The sequence below is a fragment of the Pectinophora gossypiella genome, chromosome 14 (assembly GCF_024362695.1).
Source record: "Pectinophora gossypiella chromosome 14, ilPecGoss1.1, whole genome shotgun sequence".
NCBI classification, from domain to species: domain Eukaryota; kingdom Metazoa; phylum Arthropoda; class Insecta; order Lepidoptera; family Gelechiidae; genus Pectinophora; species Pectinophora gossypiella.
In genome coordinates, this window is record NC_065417.1 from 423,003 (window position 1) to 445,758 (window position 22,756).

The 22,756-nt window shown below is 37.9% G+C and overlaps 1 protein-coding gene and 1 long non-coding RNA gene across 3 annotated transcripts in view; one reads left to right on the forward strand and one right to left on the reverse strand.

Moving 5' to 3' along the window:
* LOC126372425 (low-density lipoprotein receptor-related protein 2) overlaps positions 1–22,756 on the reverse strand; it is a 326,882-nt gene that overhangs the window by 259,708 nt on the left and 44,418 nt on the right. The gene's annotated exons all lie outside the window — the stretch shown is intronic.
* LOC126372589 (uncharacterized) lies at positions 91–1,147 on the forward strand. The gene is made up of 2 exons (XR_007567179.1): positions 91–539; positions 611–1,147. It is a non-coding gene; the product is annotated as an uncharacterized LOC126372589 (long non-coding RNA).

Genomic DNA, 22,756 nt, shown 5'->3' on the forward strand with positions numbered 1-22,756 from the left:
TTTTAATGTTTTTGTTTTACTACATAGTCAATATTATGTTATGGGTTTAGAGCTAGTTTAGACACATAACATAAGCACACGACTATATCTCGTTTGGGTCAGAGGGACAGGCTACAGCCATCTCAAACCCAACTAAGTACCCATTTATCGTATTCTGAACATTTGTCATGTTTTTAAAATATTATTGTAACACGTTTTTTTTACACTTCCCACTTGGCTGTATGGCATACAGGTGTGTGCCTACGCGCCGGGAAAAAGTTACGTCCGTTTGACATTTCGTTTACGCGATGACGATGGCAATTTAGTCCCGTCGCGATTATTTCTTTAAAGTGGTGTATAAGCCACATATATTATGATGAAAGGATGGTGAAGTCTTCTGGTGAGTGTTTTGATGGTTATTATCGTGGAACGTTGGCAATTATGAGCTTCATATGTTCATGACAATGACCTAACCTCACGTTCTTTCTTTCAGTATAAAAACAATGGTTTAGTCCATCGACTAGGGGGAATGCTGTTATAATATCGTCCCACGTGATGTGGTGAGTGTTTTTACCTTTAATTCCGCGTCGTAACGGGGTTGACAGAGCTGTAACATGTCATTTTGTTACAGGGGTCAAAGTCCACCGGCAGAGTCCAGTGTCAAAGTTCAACTAGAATGACCAACTGTAAAGTCTAACTTCAAAAATCAACTTCAAGGTCTTTCTTCAGGGTCTAGCTCCCCAGCCATGACTACCATTTGTGTTCATTATCTACTTTTGCCGTCAGGGTCAGTTCCTGCTGCGGTCATTAATGTACATAATTCCAGTTTGGTGTTAAAATCTCTGGATACCATCTAGATATCTCTTCTTCATGATTAATTTAACTTATTATGGATAGTGCCATTCTCTCAATGTGTTATTCAACTAATACATGGAGTATTTATCCTCAATACATACTCCATGCCTTATGTCAGGACCTGCCGTCCTGACCCTTTACTTATCCTCATAGGGTTAGAACCTAGTTGTTTAGGTATAATACTAAGTTAAGATACCATGTTATAGTAAAAGATTTGTTTCTTAATTTATATTAGGATGGTTTGTAACCGACTGACTTCATATTATTTTATTGTGAAATTGTTGAACCAATTATACCTTTGTTAAAAGTGAAATCTTTATTATTTCCAACACCTTGGCTTTGTTTGTAATAGGAGGGGATCTTCTATACGGCGCCCAACATTTTAATCTTATTCTCCCCCTATTCTCTGAGTTAGGTGCCTATTTCCACGCCCTGGGAAACTAATATCTCATCATAAGACAACATCTATAGGGGCAACTCACCCCACATTTACTGTCTTACATTATAAATGTTCGGGACAGGTAAGCGGAGTCTGCGAAAACGATAGGGAGATGATGGCGCTGATTCCACACCTGTCATTTTTTTATGCGCGGACAGGTAATCTTTTTTTTTGACGTGACTTATTGTAGATTTGCCGCAGATGGCATTAACTACTTGGCCGGACAAATGGGGAGCGCTGAAGGCTCTCACCCGATACAACGTTTAATACAACAGGCCAGAGGGTGCCCAGTTGGGCGCGATCCTCGGCTCAGGGCGTCGTCTGAGAGGAAAAATATTTGAAAGAATTAATCGATCCTAGTGGGTCGATAGCGATAAGCGCTGAATGAGGGAAATCGTCGACCACGTCGGCGGGGTCGGTATCGGGGTCCTGAAGTGTTTGGTGTCGCGAGCTGATTGGCTGCCTCTATGGCTAGAGTAATCGGGTCGTCGGGAAGGACGGGTAATCGACAGGCATCAAATTTATGGAACACACGTCAATTTTAGATACAAATCTAAAACAATTGTCTAAAAATATTACATTGGCCAATAACCCGATAGTATTATGTTGACAGCACAAGTCGAACGGTTTGCATACCAGCAAGGTACATATTTGATTGACATGGGTTATTCATTCATTCATTTGAAAATTAAAAACCGTCTATCCATCCTTATCATTTGCGGCGGATAAGAAAAAGACGGGTATAACTTAAAACAAAATTAGGAGTGGCTGCAGGACTCGGGGGCGATGTAATGTTCTATATACGTACTTACATACAATTTTGACAGTAATCAAACAGAAACTGTGTAAATAAGGTTATTATAAGTTTAGTGATTACCTAGAAGATATGAGTGCATTGTATTACCTGTCTGGTAACTAGTATTAGGCAGACAAATTTACTAAATTGTATAACAGTATTTTATCTTGTTTTAAAAAAGAACGTCTAGGACCCTGTGCCGAAGTTTTTTCTTGCAGCTTCTTTTCCCCTGCTATACAGGTTGTGAGAATCTGCAATAGTTTTAGGCGGATGAGACGTTTGTTAGGTATAAAATGACGATTCAAAGTGTAACTATGTTACCTACTGGATGAAGATATTTTTGAATTTAAAAAAAAAAACAAAAATATTTATTTTTCAAAATTGGCTTACTTACATATAATGTAACTAGCTGTAAAACCACTACCACATCGGAATCTGTAACGCTGAGGGAAAGACGTGGCCAGAAAACCTCGCACAGGGCGCTAGTCCTACTGTTTCATGTTTTCCTTTCTTTTTTTTTAATCCAGTTTGTATAACATAATTTATAATATTGTCATTGTTTATGTCTAAGACAACACAGCTTTATGTATGTTTTGTACAAATATACACAGACAGTAACTCCATAACAAGATATACTGAGCGACCCTGCTTGGCTGTGTCGACAGTATTGAGAGTAACTGGCTGGTATATTATGATTTAAGGACCCCTGAGCACGGGTTACACGCCCCTGAAGATTTACAGGGCTCGTAGTAATTAGGAGCGGGGTTATTGCGATATAGCATTGTTTATGTGATATATCTACACCATGGTTTATGTGTGAGGTGAGGATAATATTCGAACGACACCGAGAATTGATAGATGACTAACTTACTTACTTACTTTGGTGTTTTACTCTTAGGTATTTATTTTTCGTTGCACCATCCCGCATCTAAGATGTTTGTAATTGTCTGTTTTCTTTTGGAAATTTTCAAAACAAATTTTCCTCTACCTAAAGGTTGAATAAATTGCTTTCGAGCAATAAGGCCGACCAAATTGTACTGTATTCATGTGTTATGTCTGATTGTTGAAATTTAGTTCTGTGCAATAAAGTATACTTGATTTGATTTGATGACTGAAATTAAAAGCACACATACACTAACATATTTACGAATATTGTGCATAAACGCGTACCTATTTCCCACCGGGGTAAGCAGAGGTTACTGAACCTTTTCTAATGACATCTCCAATATAAACGATCCTCAAAATATTACATACCTAGGCACGTACGGGTCAAATTGATTACCTCCGTTTTTTAAAGTCGGTTAGAAAGGGATTGCTTAGAATTTATATGGTTTTATGTTTATGATCATACGCATATGTCCCACTGTTGGGATTTCTAAACAACTAGAGCGGGTATGGCGGGAAGCAGACTGAATCGAACCTAGGAGTTCTAGTCAAAGTGTGTACACAGATGTCGAAATATTAATTAAGCATGATTAAATTGTGATCGAAATAAAATACATAAATAATAAAATATCGTCGCTTCTCACCAAAACATAACATTGAATCTTACCGTATAAGTAAATAGATTATTTGACCATCAAATTATGAAATGAACTTCAGACAGTCAGTGACCGTTGGTGACGGTGACGGTCACGAGTGGTCACCGTCACACTAATCACTATGCTACACTTCACTAAAATAGACTTCAGTTTGTTCACACTAACATTTTCGTTTCTTTGAATAACAATCAAGATTGAGTTTTAGGTAGAAAGCTAAAATGCGTTAACATCTCTAGCTAGATTAAAAGTAGATAATAATAAAGATATTTTACAAAAATATGAAAGGAGAGCGATTGATGAATGTGGAGGAAGCAAGAGAAGTGTGTCAGGATCGAAGCAAATGGAATTCTATAGTCTCTGCTTACCCCGGTGGGAAATAGGCGTGAGTTTATGTATGTATGTATGTATGAAAGGAGATTGACCAAAAGTGGTCCAAATGTCCACCACTAATGAGACCTATATGTTTGAATAGGTCATTAAACTGAGTAATGTATTACCAAGACCGCATTCAAAAATATTCTGCCAGTAAAAAGTTATGGCTAAATGAAAAAACGTGTTAAAAACCTCTCGGCCAAGGAATGGAATGGGCTGCCGGCGTCGGTGTTTCCTGTATCTTATAACCTGGGGTCCTTTAAATCACGGGTGAGTAGGCATTTTCTGGGTAAGCTCGTTCCAACGTCGATCTCTTCTTCTCCTAGTGGAAGATAGAAGTCAAGAGCAAGACCCAACTAATTAAAAAAAAAAACTTCTGCCTACCTCTTCAAGGATAAAGATATATTTTACATCAACAGGTGGCGACATTGATCCTTACAATTAGATTTTTTAATCTACCAACGATTCTAAAGGTCGATTTAAGAACTGATAAAATTATCAACCTCCCTAGCGTTATCCCGTTATTCACAGGGAATGCTTACCTAACCTGAAGATTTGATTTGTTTTTTTTTGTCTAATCATCATTTACACATCAACATTTACATTCAAACAAACATTCTATTAAAATGTAATGTTATTAAAATATGCCTTAAGACATAAGTCCCGGAATAAGTTAGTTTTTCGGAAATTGGAAGTCTTAACTTAACATAAGATCGCGACTATAATAATATCCTAATTGATCAGAGGTAGATCAATCGCATGTAGAACTTAGTACCCACACCTCACCGACCTTTCTGATAGACCAACGTGATAGGTGGAGCCGTCTATAATACGGTCTTATGGTCGAACCAAGTATATCCTCGTAAGGCCCGTATTTCCAGACACAATAGTTAAACAATGGGATTTGGATTTTAAAAGGCCTTTGGGCCTTACGACCGTATTAGTGAAATTGAAAGTCAAAGATCCCAAAATCATTTTTTATGCTAGATTTATTTTTGGGTCCCTTAACCTGCGAATACGATGGTTTTATGGGACTTTACGTCAACGTAAGAAATTACAAAACGGAGCGACTTTTATATACATTTTCAACTTCTCTTTCATCTTCGTTCTCAGTAATTAGTAATTTATCATTCAAAAAAAGATTACGCAGTAGTCTATGCTTATATATTCCTACCAGACATCAATGAATATGACACCAATAACTTCTACAAGTGTTTAAAAAGAGATAGGAAATAGCGAACTTTAGGAAAAATAAATAGTTTACAGTAAGTAAAAAATAAACAGCATTTCACTTCACGCCAGATACCTACTTACAGAAAATCGTTCGAAGAAAAATAAAAAATCTATTAGCCGCAATTCCCAACGGTACAATGAATGTAGGCCGATTAAAACTTGCCATAAAACAATAAACAGTCGAGGTCTAATGGAAAAACCATGGTTTAATTCATCAAGAAGTTGTGTTCAATTGATTCGCTATGCATAGGTAAGTCTTTAATGTTTTGTTCTTGCGGAAACCACTGGTAAAAAATAATAAACGAATTTAATTCAAAAATGATATCATAAACAAGTAAACCCTTCACTGATTTTCCATTACGAATACAACAAATACTAAGGAGGATGACTTAGCTCATTATTCTGAGTTAATATCAAGTGGAATTTTCCACCGCAAAAAATAAATAACATGAACATTGCGACGAAAAATGCCACTTGATATTAACTCAGAATAATGGTTTGAATCATCCCTCTCAGTACGAATACTGTTCGTTACGATATTACTAATATTCTGTTTATGCTGATCATTTACCTTATAAGGGTCATCACAAATTTAAGAGCCACGCTCTTGTCGGTGTAGCATTCTCCATGCTACTTTTAAGGGTAAAATCTAAAAATTCGAATTCCTTATTTATTTTCTGTCATTCATGTTCGCAAAATATTCGCACGAATTTTGTTGTTACTACCCTGTATATTTACAATAAATAACCTAAATAAAAAATATATAAAACACCTTTTAATAAAACTTTATCATTTTGTCAATGCTGTAATGTATTACAGGAAAATACGATTACTCCGAACGTAAATCACAGGCGATTTAAATTGTCTTAAAACAACTTTCGAAGTGTGAAACTTCCAACGCGACTTGTCTAAACGAATGAATGCTTGTAAGTATACATACATTAAACATCCTAACACAATTAAAAACAAACGTAATATCATTTTGTGTCGGGTTGTCATTTTTCAAATTCAAATTCAAATTGAAAAATATCTTTATTGAATAGGTAACATAGTTACACTTTGAATCGTCAATTTTACATAACGAACGTCTCATCCGCCTAAAACTACTGCAGCTTCTCACAACCTGTATAGCCGGGGAAAAGAAGCTGCAAGAAAAACTTCGGCACAGGGCCATAGACGTTCTTTAAAAAAATAAACATAAAATATTGGTATACAATTGAGTAATTTAGCTGCCTAATATCAGTTCTCAGACAGTTAATCCCATGCATTCATATCTTCTAAATAATCACTAACTTTATAATAACCTTTTTTGTAAAGTTTTTGTTTAACTACTGTCTTAAAACAGTTGAAAGGCAAATTCGGAATGTTAATGGGAATCTTACTGTAAAAACGTATACATTGCCCCTTAAAAGATTTAGTAATCTTATGTAATCGACTGACTTGTAAGACATTAATTGTACTACGGCTCGACGGCATCCGAGGTCCAGTGCTCGCGATCCGAAGGTACCGTGTTCCATTCCCGGTACATTTGTTACTAAACTATAGTTAGGATATGGCAGGCGATCACCCGATTGCCCGAAAGATGATCCGTGCTTTGGAAGGCACTAGGGAGATGGCGGTCCCGTCATGAACGTGTAAAATTTTACCGCAAAATGTGCGAAAACCTAGGTAGTCTTATTGCTAGTACTTATTTTCTTGAACACTAGTAAAGTGTAGAGCTCAGTAGGTCTATATGGCTGCCGTTCTGCTTGACCTACTTCGGACGTGGTGCACGTAGTACGGAGTGGTATCAAATAATTACTCTGCTCTAACCGTGTCGATAACTAGCGTACTGGCGTGCATGCTAAATATTGATTTATGAAGAGAACATATATTTATATTTTTGGTTCTTTATTCAAAATTTCGTGGTCTAGTGGCTAGAGCGTTAGGCTCACGATCTGGAGGTCCGGGTTCGATTCCCGATGGCGACATTGTCGAAATCACTTTGTAAGACTGTCCTTTGTTTGGTAAGGACTTTTCAGGCTTGAATCACCTGATTGTCCGAAAAAGTAAGATAATTCCGTGCTTCGGAGGGCACGTTAAGCCGTTGGTCCTGGCTATTAGCCGTAAAACACCTCCACCAACCCGTAGTGGAGCAGCGTGGTGGAGTATGCTCCATACCCCCTCCGGTTGATTGAGGGGAGGCCTGTGCCCAGCAGTGGGACGTATATAAGCAGTTTATGTATGTATGTATTCAAAATTCGAATGAGTTTGAAATCATCAAATTTAGATCATCGATTATTATAAAGGCTATTGACAACCTAGTCAAATGAGATACTTTTTACGAAAAATCAAAACGTAAGGAGTTTTTATTGTAATTTCCAGTAAGTATATATATATTATACTGGAAAAGTTATAGCCAACTTTTTAATAAGATAGAAGCCACTGTGTCTACGGCACACCTGTTATTTATATTAATATTGTATATACAAACATACTGTCAACAAAATATTTGGGAGTAGTAAATAAAGTGTTGAGTAATCAGCACAAAACTATGTTGTTAGTTATTTACATATCAACAACATTTCAATTCATTAGTATCGCTACGTACTATGATGCAATCAGATCACATAATATAAAACAAGATTGATTCGCAGTTTTTATCAGGTCAGTCTTACATCCATTATTGAATGACCCCGATAGTCATAAGACAAAAACTAAATCTACTTACGTAACGTGTGAAAAGAAAAACATAGATTATAAATAAACTCACGCCTATTTCTACCAGGGAAATCATACACACTTGCTTCCTCCACATTTATCAATCGTTTCATCCACTCTCGCCGGTTCAAAGTAGATCATACTAAACCTATTCTAAGGTCTCCAATTTGGTCAATATATACGTCCATCTGGGTGTTCCTCTGCTAGCCCTACCAGCCTGCGCCTTATAAACACTTTCGTAATTCTATCATCCTTCATCCGCTCTATGTGTCCAAACCGACTTAACCTCCTAAGACCAAAATTTCCAGAGACAATAGTTAAATAATGAAGTTTGGGTTTCAAAAGGACCATTCGGTCTTACGACTTTAAAAACATAAAAGTATATAGAATTAAAAAACAGATTAATATTTGATTAAAAATAATATCTATGGAAATCTATGGTTGCCAGAACAAAGTGTAAACGGACCAAATCCTGGCACATAATCACTGAAAGACAGATAATCTACCGCAGCCATGAAGAAAATTATGTCATTGTCTGAAAAACCATAGACTATGAACAATTACGTCGCCAACTTGCCTATTACATTGTTTTAATCGGTGTATTTTCCACCGAGGGCCTTGGACAGGTCTATCGTGAGTATTTAGTGTTCTGGTGCTTCATTAGAGTGTATCTAGGCACTATCAGTGGAGAATGTGGTCACGACACGCCACTGTCTGTTTGGGGTCGGCACTGATCACAATCTAGTTGGATACAACATGTTAGAGTTAAAGCTGTACACAGGGCCGTTGTCAAGTTAACAACATTACATAAGCTCACGGCTATATCCCAATTGGGGTAGTCAGAAGTACATCCATCGCTATGAACTAAGTACCTACATATAATTATATCGGAGGTGTGCTGACGTGCAGTGAATGTGGCCGTAAGTACATTCACTGCTAAGATCGGTTACGTCAGCCATATAAGAGCGCATCTTAGGCGTTCCTAGATTGGAGACTTGTCGCCATGGCCGAATACGGCTGGGAAAGGATACCTACACTGAGCCTTCTGTTAGACCAACGTGATTGGTAGTGAGCCGTATCGTCGTCTATAATAGTCGAGCCAACTGTGTTAGTGAAAACTGCACTTAAGATAAATTAATAACTCATTGGTGCAGGTCCGGTACCGCGGTTCGAACCGGCGCCCCCCTTTTGAGAAGTAAGCCAGTGAACCACAGGACTCCAGTGACTTACAAGTGGTCAGACGTGAAAAAAAAATAAACAGCAGATGTCCGATCGTGTTGTTATTCTGATGGTCTCGCGTCGGCCCTGTTCGTAGAGCTATAAATTATATTCATAACTAGTAATTTGTTTGAAAAACTAGGCTGCAGCAGTTATAGACTCAACAATTTGATCATACCGCTATTGTTTGCGGCGAAAAGCAAATTGCAGCGCTTTTAAATTCATTACGTTGTCGTTATTTTGTTGGTAATTATTTAATTTGAAAACTGTTTATTATGTTTGGAAATACTCGTATATTCTTGTAGCTAAATTCACCGAAACTGGACCTGTCAATTCTTTAGGTCAAATAAGCGGACCTGGTGAAGAACGAGGTAAGTAAAAAGGCATTGGAACCTAACAAGAGTCTGCAAGTTGACTTTTGGGGGATTTAAAAGGGCCACATAGAAGCAATTCATCTAAAAAAGCAATATTGCAATTGGACGTTTCCGCATTATTGTTTTTTTAGATGAATGAGTTCTGACTGTGACCCTAAAAAATATCATGACTGTGAGTTTATGTATAAGTATTGTAGGTAAGTATGTTAAATTCTTCATTATCTTTTACGACTGCATTTGTCATTCCTTTCGAAATGCTCACTCGACCAAAAGGCAAAATCCGATATTATCCCAAAGCCAGACCATGGAAAATGTTCCGTAAAATCAAGTGCCTACATCCAAACCAGTACTGACCTGTTCTAATCGGATAGTAACATGCATTACCGAAGTTCATGGCAGCATGTGAAACGTCACTCAGCTGATTTGAGCTCAAACCAACCTATATAATGCGTGTACAGTGCTCGTATTTTCTTACTATCCCTCGGAAATGATCGAATTTCCGAATTCAAACGAATGCTAATTTCCATGGTCATCAATTATAAGATTTTGAATTTGAATTCAAGGGGGTTAAAAATGTCACACTAATGCAATTCACCTAAAAAAGAAATATTACAATTTGGTATAGGCGCATATAAAAGTAAATTCGCAATGCCTTCATCAAGTTCATCATTTAAAATTTATGATCATGGAAATTAGGATTCTTTTGCATTCGGAAATTTGATCATTTCCAAGGGCTAAGGACGTTTTCAACCCCCCTGAACTAATTATTTTGTTCACCCAAAACAAAGCAACACTTACTCAGTTCTGAATTCAAATTCTGATACACGATAAATCTAATAATTGATGAACATGGAAATTAGCATTCGTTTGTATTTGGAATTTTGATGATGGCCAAAGGGGCATTAAGAAAATAGAAGCACTGTACACCTATAATGTTGGACTCCACGCAATCAAGCTCGCTAATTGGAAGGATTTTGGAACTAGTCTGTAGTAGACTGACTAGGGGAAACTATATGGTATCTTCTGTGGGAATAACTCGTTTCAAAATAATGGATCTGGGCAAAAAATATCATAATCGTTAATAAATTGGTTATTTAACTAAGATAATGGTTGTTGATGAAGTGAAAATCATCATTTATAACCAGACAGAGCGAGATATCGACCACCAAATCACAAGCCGAACCTGTTCGATTCTTGGACGCTGGACGCTATAAGTAATATAGAAATCGAGCCACTTACTCGGATGTTTATACACCTATCCTGATGGTACCTCAAGATTCATTCCATTATGAAAACAGATAAGTTTATTATGACATCTGTCAGACTCATAGTAAACAGAAGCCAGCATAAAAAAATAAACCTTATTTCCTCTTCGTGATTTTCCCAGTACAGTATGGTCTGTACTCCAATCTACGTAGCTATTCAGCCTGTTTCTGTTTCCAGTAATTTTGGTAGCGTATACGAAGCAGTTTTCTAACTACAAAAGCGTTTGATAGCCGAATGTACTTATGAATAATTAATGTGCTGTGATGCTCCTCCATTGAAAGCGCTTGTCAAGAGCTGTTCGCGTTGAACCATCATTGCGCATGATTCTGTGGTTTCATCCGTGATCGATACATTAATTTGACGGGTAATAACTGCCTGATTTGCCAGTACTATTGCTAGTATTTAGGACTTTCATTTGTGCTGTGGTGTTACTATGTTTTGCATTTTCGTGACCTACAGCTTAGCATGTCGATTAGTGTCCCTACTACAGAGAAGATGGATTAACCTGTCGCTCTACACTTCTTAAATCATGTATTGTTAAATATCATAAAAAGTGCAAATAGTAACAGAAGAAATGAACCAATGAAACACCAAATCATGTCTATTCTTATGGTCATTCACCTCAGTGATAACATCCGACCAAGTTATTTACTTAGTCTATATTTTCATTTGCTCATTCTCATATATTACTTTACTTACCTACTTCATTTGCATTTGAGATACGACTGTTATTTATGATATTATTCATAATAAAATAATACTGAAGAAAGTAGGCTACAAAGACATCTAATTTCTATTTTTTTCAGTTAGCAACAAATCTAGACCGGTAAATCAAGTCTAGGAATCAAATCCGTGAAATGTGCAACAAAATTGTAGTTTTATTTGTGACCCGAGACTAAGCTGAATAGCATTAAAGTCTTTGCCTGTCTAGGGGACTGTGAATTAAAAAGTACACTGGTTACAATCGCAAGAAACTGACACTTTTTGTCAACTTTCACGGAACGTAGCCGTATTACAATGAAGTATTATAAATAATAATAATAATAAGGACTCCATAGTCCCGAGATATGGAAACGCTGGAAACGACATACAAATAATAATAATAAATAAATAAATAAATATATTTTTTTTGACGAAACATTTGTGGATTTATGGTTTATTCTTGTTTTTAGTTCCTTTTTGACGAAGCCTGTGGTGGATTTAATGATCTTGTTTAAAATCTTTTTGAATTAAAATAAACTTCTAATATTGTGATAAAAACATTGGAAAATTTTTTTTAGCAAATAAATAATTTTGAATTATGATTTTTTTTTAATTATTTGAGTAGACATCGATTATCGCGGCAAGTCTAAGTCCATCTCTAGAAAAAAAAAGGTAACAGACAGATGGACAGTCACATACATTTACTACAGCAGTTATATTATTATGAAACCAACTAACTCTAAAAGAGTAGGTGAGTGGTATAGGTATTTATTTCGTTAAACAAAAGCGTATGTGACCTAATTAGGAACCATTATTTTATTGTTATAATATTACTAACAAAACGTTGCCCTTGTCCATTGTTTTAATTGAAAACAATTATCAGTGTCAACCAAAGAAAACGGTCGAAACAAAAATGGGTAAACATTTCATTTTTGTATTTATTAAGTACCTCAAGGAGCAATTCTGGGACCGATTTTACAGAAGCCTTTAACTCTGTGCATGACATAGGTAGATTAGTGTAATATTAGATTAAGGCAGCATACTTTGCAATTTCTCAATAATACAGGGTGTTAGTGACATCGTAACGAAAACTTTGAGGGATGATTCAGACCATGATTTTGAGTTGATATCAAGTGGTATTTTCCGTAGTTCATTCATTCATTCATTCCTGAATGGTACCTATTTGGTATTTAATGCTCTCCAAAATACTGATTTGAAGACTAGTATCTAATCTACTCTTGGTTAAGAGACTGTCAGTAGCGGGACGTATAAAGGCGATTTATGGTTAACAAGTACTCACACCAAAACTGTTAACAAGGAACCAACTAGCCTTCTCAAACTCAATAAAAAAAAAATAAAGCGAATATTTAGCAGAAACATCCACAGGCTGTACAAAAATACATCTCATAGTAAAATGTCATTGACCCCAGTCGTGACGCGTCACAGTTTTCGACAAACGGCTGACATGGCCTCTAATCCGGATGAAACCGGTTTTAAAAATGCTAGCGATAGTACAACAAATGGGCTTTGCGATGTGTTTGATGGATTGTGAAACAAAGGCTAGGTTAGGGTTCGTGTTGACCTAGAACAAAAGAGTGAAAGAGAGAGAAACAATCAAACAAAGGACGACAAGCAATGAAAACACAAACGAAACATTTAAAGAGAAAATTCGAATTCAAATTATGTATTTGCTCATAAAATATGGTACAATAAAGACAAAAAATACACATATAATAAAACTCCAAATTGAAAAGCAGTGTTAGTTTTGTGGGGAGGATTCCCCATAAAACTATAACGTTCTGGCTGATTACAATCAATCATTAAGGTTTACACCGTTACAAGGTGATTGATTTAGAACCATAAGCTATAGATAAGGATTCGAACTGAAACTTGTACAATAAAAAATAAAGGTTTTCGTTCTACTAAACTGTTCTAGAAAACACGTTGACTTCTGACTCACGCGCAAAGTTCACAGAAGTCACGACGAAAGTAAAGCAAGCATTGAACTTTCAACTTTTAAGAGGTGGTGGAAATTTTGTAAGATACAAAATTACATAGATTGAGATACGTCTACACATGGGTGTATCCACAGATAGTGCTAACAGTGCTGATTGATGCATTGAAGTCATAGAATAACTCTGATTGAGTAGTTTGATACTGAAAAGGTACGTCAAAAGGAAGGTGGACAGCTAAACGACGGTGTTCCGACGACGCAACGAACTGTGAATGAGCATGTCGCTTAGAGAAAATATCAGACACAATCTAAGACATCAAACATAGCATACATAACATTAACTCACGAGTATATCCTAACTGGGGTAGTCAGAGGTACATCCATCGCAAGATAAATTAAGTACCCACGCCTCACCGAGCTTTCTTATTAGTTGGCGCAAGTTCGGTACCGGGGTTCAACCCGGCGCTCCCCGTTTCAGAAGCAAGCCGGTGAACCACAGAATCACAGCGACTTTCAAAATATATCAAAAATAGACACCAAGATGTTCAGTGAAAGCCGTTTAATTCGGCACAATAGTGGAAAAACTCTTCAGTCACGAAGCTGACCCAGATGTAAGGCCCGAGACACGCGACCCGTTTACCGGCAAACAAAACTACCAGCACCGGTCCAAACGCCGGTAACGGTTCATATGCAGACGGACTAAGGGACGAGAGAATAGCGACATTCGTGTAAGAGTCAACGAGAGTGTAAACGTTTATCAAAGTAACGAGATAATGACAATACATAAACGAGAGTCGGGGGTAATGTCCCACGAAAAAGTAAAAAGGGGACACAAGAGCTAACAGACAAATAAAACTCTTGGTATATAATATCAGTACTGGTTGGAGGCCGAGGAAATGGATTCTGGTAGGGCTCTAGCTAGAACATCACCGATTGAGAAATTGGTCGGTGTACTGCGGAACGGAAGGCGATTGGGGCAACCACCGTTCTACACGCCCTATCTATGGAGTAATGAAAATCGATTACTCCACCGACAAAAAAGCAGCTCTTAAATAAAGAGAGAGATATATTTATAATATGAAGGTAAGTAGATATTTTAGAGCCACGAATTCCCAGTAGACAGCTTGTAGCCAGATTTGGTAGGGTATTGAAATCTCAATGTCGATGGGGACAGGTTACCAGGGGGTAAAAAATGTGTGGTAGAATATCTTCTACGAATTCAAATCAAATCAAATATGCTATATTGCACACAAATAAAACATATAATCATTTAGCAACAGTACAAATGAGCCGCCTTATTGCTCTGAAGCAATCTCTCCCAGACAACCACTACCAGGAATCAGCCATAAAAAACTGTAACAACAAATGTAAGTTAATCTCTAAAAACCTCTAGCTTTATTTGCCTAATAAATATTTGACTAAAAACTTTTGTAAAAAAGTTAAACTAAAATATATTTCAATCTCAACATGGCACAGATACAAGTTATTTTTTATTTAGCAGACTCTGCAAAACCGCAATGCTTTCAATTTCAACTCCCGACTCCCAACCAACTAGATAAATAGAGCCATAAAAGTTAACTAGCTAAAATAAAGTATTATTATAACAAAATTTAAAATTATAAGTTCACTTTCATTCTTAAAAAACTAGCTTCCTTCATTATAACAAATAGAAAGTATTCGCTCTCGCTCTATCCTTGCGCCAACGCAATAACAGTTAACGGTGTATGCGCGCGCGCCGTGAATCACTGCATTACGCCCGTCTCTTTCCCGCTTCAATGTCTCGCGGGCAACTGAGCGAGGCGGAAAAACAATTGCCATTGAAACTGTGGGAGACATTCGGTCTATAATGAATCGTACGCAGATGATATGCTAATGTGGTCTATGATTAATGAAATGATATGCCACATTGTAGGGCTAACTAGGTTCTTGCTTTCTTTTTTTTTTGTTGCTAAACGATCAGATGGTCGACTTTACAGCCAGTTTGATAAGTTTAATAGCTGACATCTTTGTAACAATAGCAACCGTCGATAAGTAAAAGCCGTGTAACTCTACTTTTTCTTTGTAGCATAAAGTATTTTAAATCCATAACATAGGTATTGCGTTTAACTGAAATAGGTTTACCCGCAGAATTTATTTATTGGTTTAATAATTATAACTATAAGTTACAGTACAAGCACATGCCCAAGGTGGTAACTTCGGCACGTATTAATATAAACCTTAAGAGCCGTTGACACCGTCACGGGCTTTCTTCATTCACAAAATGTAAAATATAATCGCGGCGAAATTGCGGCGTGCGCCCCGCGAGCACACAGCGATATCGTGGCGATGGATAAATCGTAGCGATGTCGCCGCGTGTACGCCGCGATCTAGCCTCGCCGCGAAATCGCTGAAAAATCGCCGGACAAATCGCTAGTGTGAACAGGCCCTAAAGAACCTTGAGTTCGACAGATACAAATAGAGCCATAACTTTTAAAAATATATAACTGACGGCCTTAGTCATAACACTCTAGCGTTATATCATTTTCACAGGGTCCGCTTGAAGATTTCACAGAAGCGACTGCAAGTCTGACCTTCCAACCCGTGAAGTGAAAACCAGCCCAAAGGTTAGGTTATTTAGGTACTTCCGGAACGCACTTTACTTTCTCGCGTGCTTGTTTCCTTCACCGCTGAGTACGTGATAATCAAAACCAAATTGGTATATCATTGGTTTAGGTGTATGCTGGGATTTGAACCTGAGACCTCACACATTGTGAGTCATGTGTTCTTCTAACTGGGCTACCCCGCTCTCCTTACGAACGACCAATAAGGTAAAGCTATTTTAAAATTTTTGTCTTTAACAGCTTTGAAAAGGTTTGATTTAACTATTAACAAAAAGAATGCAAAACTCTGCAGAAAAGAATACACAGACATAGTTATAACATTCGCAATTCGCTCAAAATCATATGTAATTATTAACTTTTCATAAAGATATGCGCTCAAATAAAATATGTCTGGAGATGAACATCAACAGTCTGCTTCCCGGTTATCAAATAAGTGTAGTGCCGGAAAACGATGTGCAGAAGATATACTTTGATGCATAGTGATGTTACTAGCTAGCTCAAATCCATTGCTGTACTGAGTTTACTGATGAATTCTGAACTGGCTGGTTAAACTAATCATACACAAATACAGACACAACTCAAGTCTGAAATCGTTTTAGAATACTAGCTATTGAACATACATAAAGACCCGCGTATCCTAAAGACCAAGAGCAAAACCTAGGACGTACATTGTCCAAATTAAAGATGTCCTTAGAAAAGGTTTAGTACGATCTACTCTAAACCGGCGAGCGTGTATGAAACGATTGATGAATGTGGAGGAAGCAAGAGAACTGTATCAGGATGGAAGCAAATGAGAATCCATAGTCTCTGCTTACCACCGGGCCTAATGGCCATTTTACACCCCCCAAGTCAAGAGTACTCTAAACTGGCGAACATTTGGAAGAACAGAATGCTGTGTCAGCCAGGATCGTAGTTGGCGGAATTCCATGGTCTCTGCTTAAATAGCCTACCTCAATAGGTGCGATCATACATTCAACGATCTAATTTTATACATAACATATAACATAAACTGCCTATATACGTCCCACTGCTGGGCACAGGCCTCCCCTCAATCAACCGGAGGGGGTATGGCGCATACTCCACCACGCTGCTCCAATGCGGGTTGGTGGAGGTGTTTTTACGGCTAATAGCCGGGACCAACGGCTTAACGTGCCCTCCGAAGCACTTATTTTATAGAACTCGAAAAGAAATCAGTAAAAGAAATAACTCGACAAGAAAAGGCTCAGCAGGATCATCTCTAGTATAAGATAAGCTATGTCCTCATTTGTGTAATGCACGGCGCGGCGGTTGGCGGGCGGCCAGGAGCCACGGAGTGGTCACACGATACAACGTGGATTGATATTTGTTATATTTATTTTATACTAGCTGGTACCCGCGACTACGTTCGCGTGAAATCCTACTGTTAAGACTATATAAACCTACAAACTTTGCAAACTCTTTTTACCCTCGTGTTGAATTTCGAAAAATCATTATCACAATTATCATTGCTACACGGAAAAATTTGCGACTCCTAGCTCTTGTAGGATTAAGATTTAGTGATGGATGAGTGAGACAGTCAGTGACCTTTCGCATTTATACAGGGTGTTAGTGACATCGTAACGAAAACTTTGAGAGATGATTCAGACCATGAATCTGAGTTGATATCAAGTGGAATTTTTAAAGTGTCGACCTGAAAATATATTCATGAATTTTCCGTCAGGAAAATCCACTCGATTTCAATCAGAATCATGGTCTCAATCATCGCCCCAGTATTCCTTACGATGTCTCTAACACCCATAAGTACTTGTACGGGGTGTAAGTGACGTCAAAACAAATACTGAGGGGGATGATTCAGCTCATTATTCTGAGTTAATATCAAGTGAATTTTTCCATCGCATAAATATATAAGTAATTGAAAATAATGAAAAATAAAACCACACAAAAAGACATGAATTTTGCGACGGAAAATTCCATTTGATATTAAGTCAGAATCATTCCCCTCAGTATTCGTCACCATGTCACTAACAAATTGTATGTATAGATTAGAAACGTGTCCACCTCTCACCAGAAATCGACAGAGGTCAAAGCTGAATACCTTGTCCAAACCAGAGACGAGTTCAAGATTACCGGTCGGATTAATTTTGAAGTTCATCTTTTCCTCGTATAACCTAATAAATTTATAATTGGTACAGAATCGACTCCAGATTCAACTGATAAGTAATTAGCCGGAGCAGCATGCGCTTCATTGATTAAAGTTCTCAGAACATGAACTTAATTAATATTCAAGGGAAGTAATAAAATTACCTAACAAATATTTATATTAGACAAAATATGTCTGTACCACTTAATGAGGAGGTAATATATTTTTTTTTATATAATTTACTTAAGTATTCTAATAAGCTCCTTTTCTGAAGTGTGTTAAAAAACTTCTGAAAATTCAAAGCCTATTTTCTCCTGAACCTGAAAGTATTAATTACTCTGCTGGACTTAATCGTAATTAAAACTATTGTCAGCATAGAGAAAATCGTGTTTTTTATTTATCCAGGGCCCTTAGCCAAGTTGCAAACGATTGTGACAATTGACAAGTGACAGTGATAAAAATATATAATTGACATGTTACCTATGTTACTGTCAATCAATCAATATGTATTGAATAAGTAAGGAAATGAACAAACGAATAAAATAAGAACAATAGGCGGCCTTATTGCTAAACAGCAATTTCTGCCAGGCAACCTAAGGCCCGACTTTCTCCATGATGACAATATCTTTAACTAGTATTTGATCCACCAGAACAATTTGGCAATACCTATAATTTCAGGAGATATTATAAGGGCGCTAAATTGAGGGGAGCCATGGTAGCCCAGTTGGTACAACGCTTGCCTCTCACTTTGAGGTCGCAGGTTCGAATCCAGCACAGGCCTAAACTAATGATTGTCGAATTTGTTTTCGAATTCATGTTTGGATCATAAATGTAAACATGCTCAATGGTGAAGGAAAACAATATGAGGAAACCCACATTCCCTAGAAATGCATTTTTCGGAGGTATGTGACCTAATCTGTATTGGGCTGGATTTCCCTTCGCGGGTTGGAAGATCAGACAAGCAGTCGCTTCTGTAAAAAACCGGACCCTGTGAAAAACGGGATAATGCTAGAGAGATGTTTATAAGGGCTTTAAATTATTCAAAAGGCCCCTAAATCCTGTATCTTACACACACGAGATCATGTACCTAATCGGTACTAAACGGAACACTCTAGCCAAGTTAACCAATTCACCAGCAATAAAACCAAAGAGTACTCATCCAATGATAGGTAATGAGTAAACAATTGTCGACAGGATACTGTCATCGGACCCTACGAGACGCAACTAGAAAGAATTGGACGTTCATTCATCTCTCTCATGACAGTCTTACCAACATCAAGGAAGGAATGGACTGATGGATTAAAAAGGCCACATCGAAGCAATTCATCTAAAAAAGCAGTATTGCAATTTAACATTTGCGCATACAAAAGTAATACAACACATATCAAATATCGATATTGCTTTTTAGATGAATTGCTGCGATATGGCCTTTATATCCCTCCGTGGTCTAGTGGTTAGAGCGTTAGGCTCACGATCTGGAGGTCCGGGTTCGATTCCCGATGGGGACATTGTCGAAATCACTTTGTGAGACTGTCCTTTGTTTGGTAAGGACTTTTCAGGCTTGAATCACCTGATTGTCCGAAAAAGTAAGATGATTCCGTGCTTCGGAGGGCACGTTAAGCCGTTGGTCCCGGCTATTAGCCGTAAAAAACACCTCCACCAACCCGCAGTGGAGCAGCGTGGTGGAGTATGCTCCATACCCCCTCCGGTGATTGAGGGGAGGCCTGTGCCCAGCAGTGGGACGTATATAGGCAGTTTATGATATCCCGCCAAGTCCTTGAACAGAACTGTATTTTTCGATGTTTTTTTTGTTTCCATGGCTAAAGTAAATAGGCATTTACTAAGCAAGCGTGTCCCATATAATGTCATAATGGCACTTACCAACAAGTGTAACTGTGTGTAAGTGTAGAATTGAGAGAGAATTGGTACTTGTGTTAATACCAATTCAATAAAGATTTGTTTTGATTCGGTGAAACTGTTGTCAAACTCGAGAGAAAAATTAAACTTAATTTCCACTAAAGCATCTTACTAAACATACCGGGTGTTAGTGACATCGTAACGAATACTGAGAGGGATGATTCAGACCATGATTCTGAGTTAATATCTAGTGGAATTTTCCGTCGCAAAATTCATGAAATTTTGAGTTTTGTTTTTAATTATTTTCAATTCCATATTGTGCTTTTAGCTGCATAGAACCCAAATTTCAATAAAAAAAACAATAATGACAAATTATCGAAAATTTTCGATGTAATGGAGACAACAGCTGCTCGAACGGGTCAACGGCCACACGCACCGCGCGCCGCGCGCCCCGCTCCGCACGCCCCGCTCCGCGCGCCCCGCGCCGCACGCCGGCGGCGGCGGCGCGGCCTACAAAGTAGGCACTACGAACCGATCCTATTTCTTTCTCTGTCTATCGTAAATTATAAATTTATTTTATTCTTATTCTTAAATGGACGGATATTCAACAGGCATAAAATTTATGGAATACACGTCAATTTTAAGCAGAAATCTAAAACAACCGACAGAATTAAGTTGACAGCACACGTCAAACGGTTTGCATACCACCGAGATACCTTTTTGATTCGACCGGGTTATTCATTCATTTACTCATAGGAATCGGGGCCATTATCTACCTAAAACAGTTGAAACAGTAAATAATTGTATTCTTTGTTGTCATTAGAATAACTAACAACCAACTAACACAACCACCACAGATTAGATAATTAGTTACCTACTATGTCAACCATCCACCAACTTAGTATGTAAGTACCTACGCAAAACCTCGCTACACAAAAATCGAGCGAGATCGCGTCTAGAATTCGCGGCGGACACTCCGCCAGAGTATTGCCTATCGATATTCTATCGATACCTAGTTAAAAAAAACCAATAGTAGGTACCTATCGATAGATCTTTTAGATCAATACCCATTATTGTTACAAAGCAAGACCTATCGGTACTATCGCTAGTATCGATCTAAATGTACTATCACTACTTTCGATAGTTTAGACAATTTTCAAGTTCAACAATTGATAATCTACCTATCGATAGTTCGGCAACTCCGCCGCGTAGGCAATGTCGGCATGTTCAAAGAAAAAAATTGTCCGAGAGGAGTGATCTTATTTTTCTTGTTACATGTTGGTACCGAGGTACTAAGTACATACTAAGTTATTCGTGTTTTAAATCTCATTGTTAAATCATCAGTAAAGAACTAATTAAACCTATCCTGTTCTGTGTACAATATTCATGTAACGGCTACGTGCTTACATAAGTACCTAGTAGACGGGAGCAACGACTTAACGTACCTTCCGAAGCACGGATCATTTTACTTTCGGACAATCAGGTGATCAGCCTGTAACGTCCCAACCAAAGGCCTTATAAACAGATTTTTGTGATATGTCCCCACCGGAATACGAACCCGGACCCTCCGCATCCCATCGCTCAACCACTGGACCACATAGGCCAAGAAGGTTCTAAGACATAATTAAAGGATCCTGGGACGCAAGACCTCCGAGTTAGGGCTTGTTTGATCTGTCTTGATGGATACTCGGACGTGAATAGCCTCACGGATCAAGGGCAACGCGCGCCAATAAAGTAGGCATTACGAACAGATACTAGGTATTTCTTTGAGTTGATAGGTATCAAGTGAAGTTTCCTGTCGCAAAATTCATAAAAAAAATAGATTTTTTTTAGTCCCATATTGTGTTTTAAGCTGCATAGAACGCACATTTAAAATAAACAAATAAAAATTACTAATTATTAAATTTTATCAATGTCATCAATACTAATAATAACGTATCTACAACTTCAGCTATGCGCAGGTGAATAGCCGGCGCACGGGTCAAGGGCAATGCTCGCCAATAAAGTAGGCATACGAACAGATACTATTTCTTTCTCTGTCACTTGCACCATAAACATACTTCTCTCTCTCTGTCTAGTCGTCGGCTCGACTCGGCCGCGGCCGGTGCGTCGTCGGCACGCCTTTGATGCTTTGCGCTAACGCCGCCGCGCGCTTCCGCCGCTCAGTCGAATACTAAGCTTGACCCGAATCGCGTGATGTTTTTCGAGGATATTTTTTTCGTGTTTGTGAGTGTTTTGTGTTTGTTTTATTCTGTAAATGAGTAGTGTCGACTATGATGATAGATCATAGACCATTTACTGCACAAAAGTATGGAAGATTGTTGATGTTTATTAAAGAGCAAGGTGTTGTGTTTGTGAGTGCGTGTGATACCTACCTACCGCGGAGGAAACGCGATGTTGCATACCTACGTGACGTGACATGTTCTAGGGTACCTACCTAGGTACTTCATCCGAAGGAATAACAATTAAGGTAAGGCAAGAGTAGGGTTTTTATTGTTAATAAGTTAGGAACGTTTTAATAACTGGTAGGTAGGTACCGTGCGTGAAAAATCGTGGCAGTAGGTGTTCTACTTCAACAAACTCAACATTTTTAAACGTTGCACCACTAAGCATCTAAATACAAGAGAATGAAAACTCCTACCTAGATACAACATCGTATCACGCACGCACGCGTAACGTAGCCGTGCGTAGGTTTAACGTCTGTGTGCCGCGTTGTTCGACTTACATTGCGGCACAGTAAAAATTCAAAAT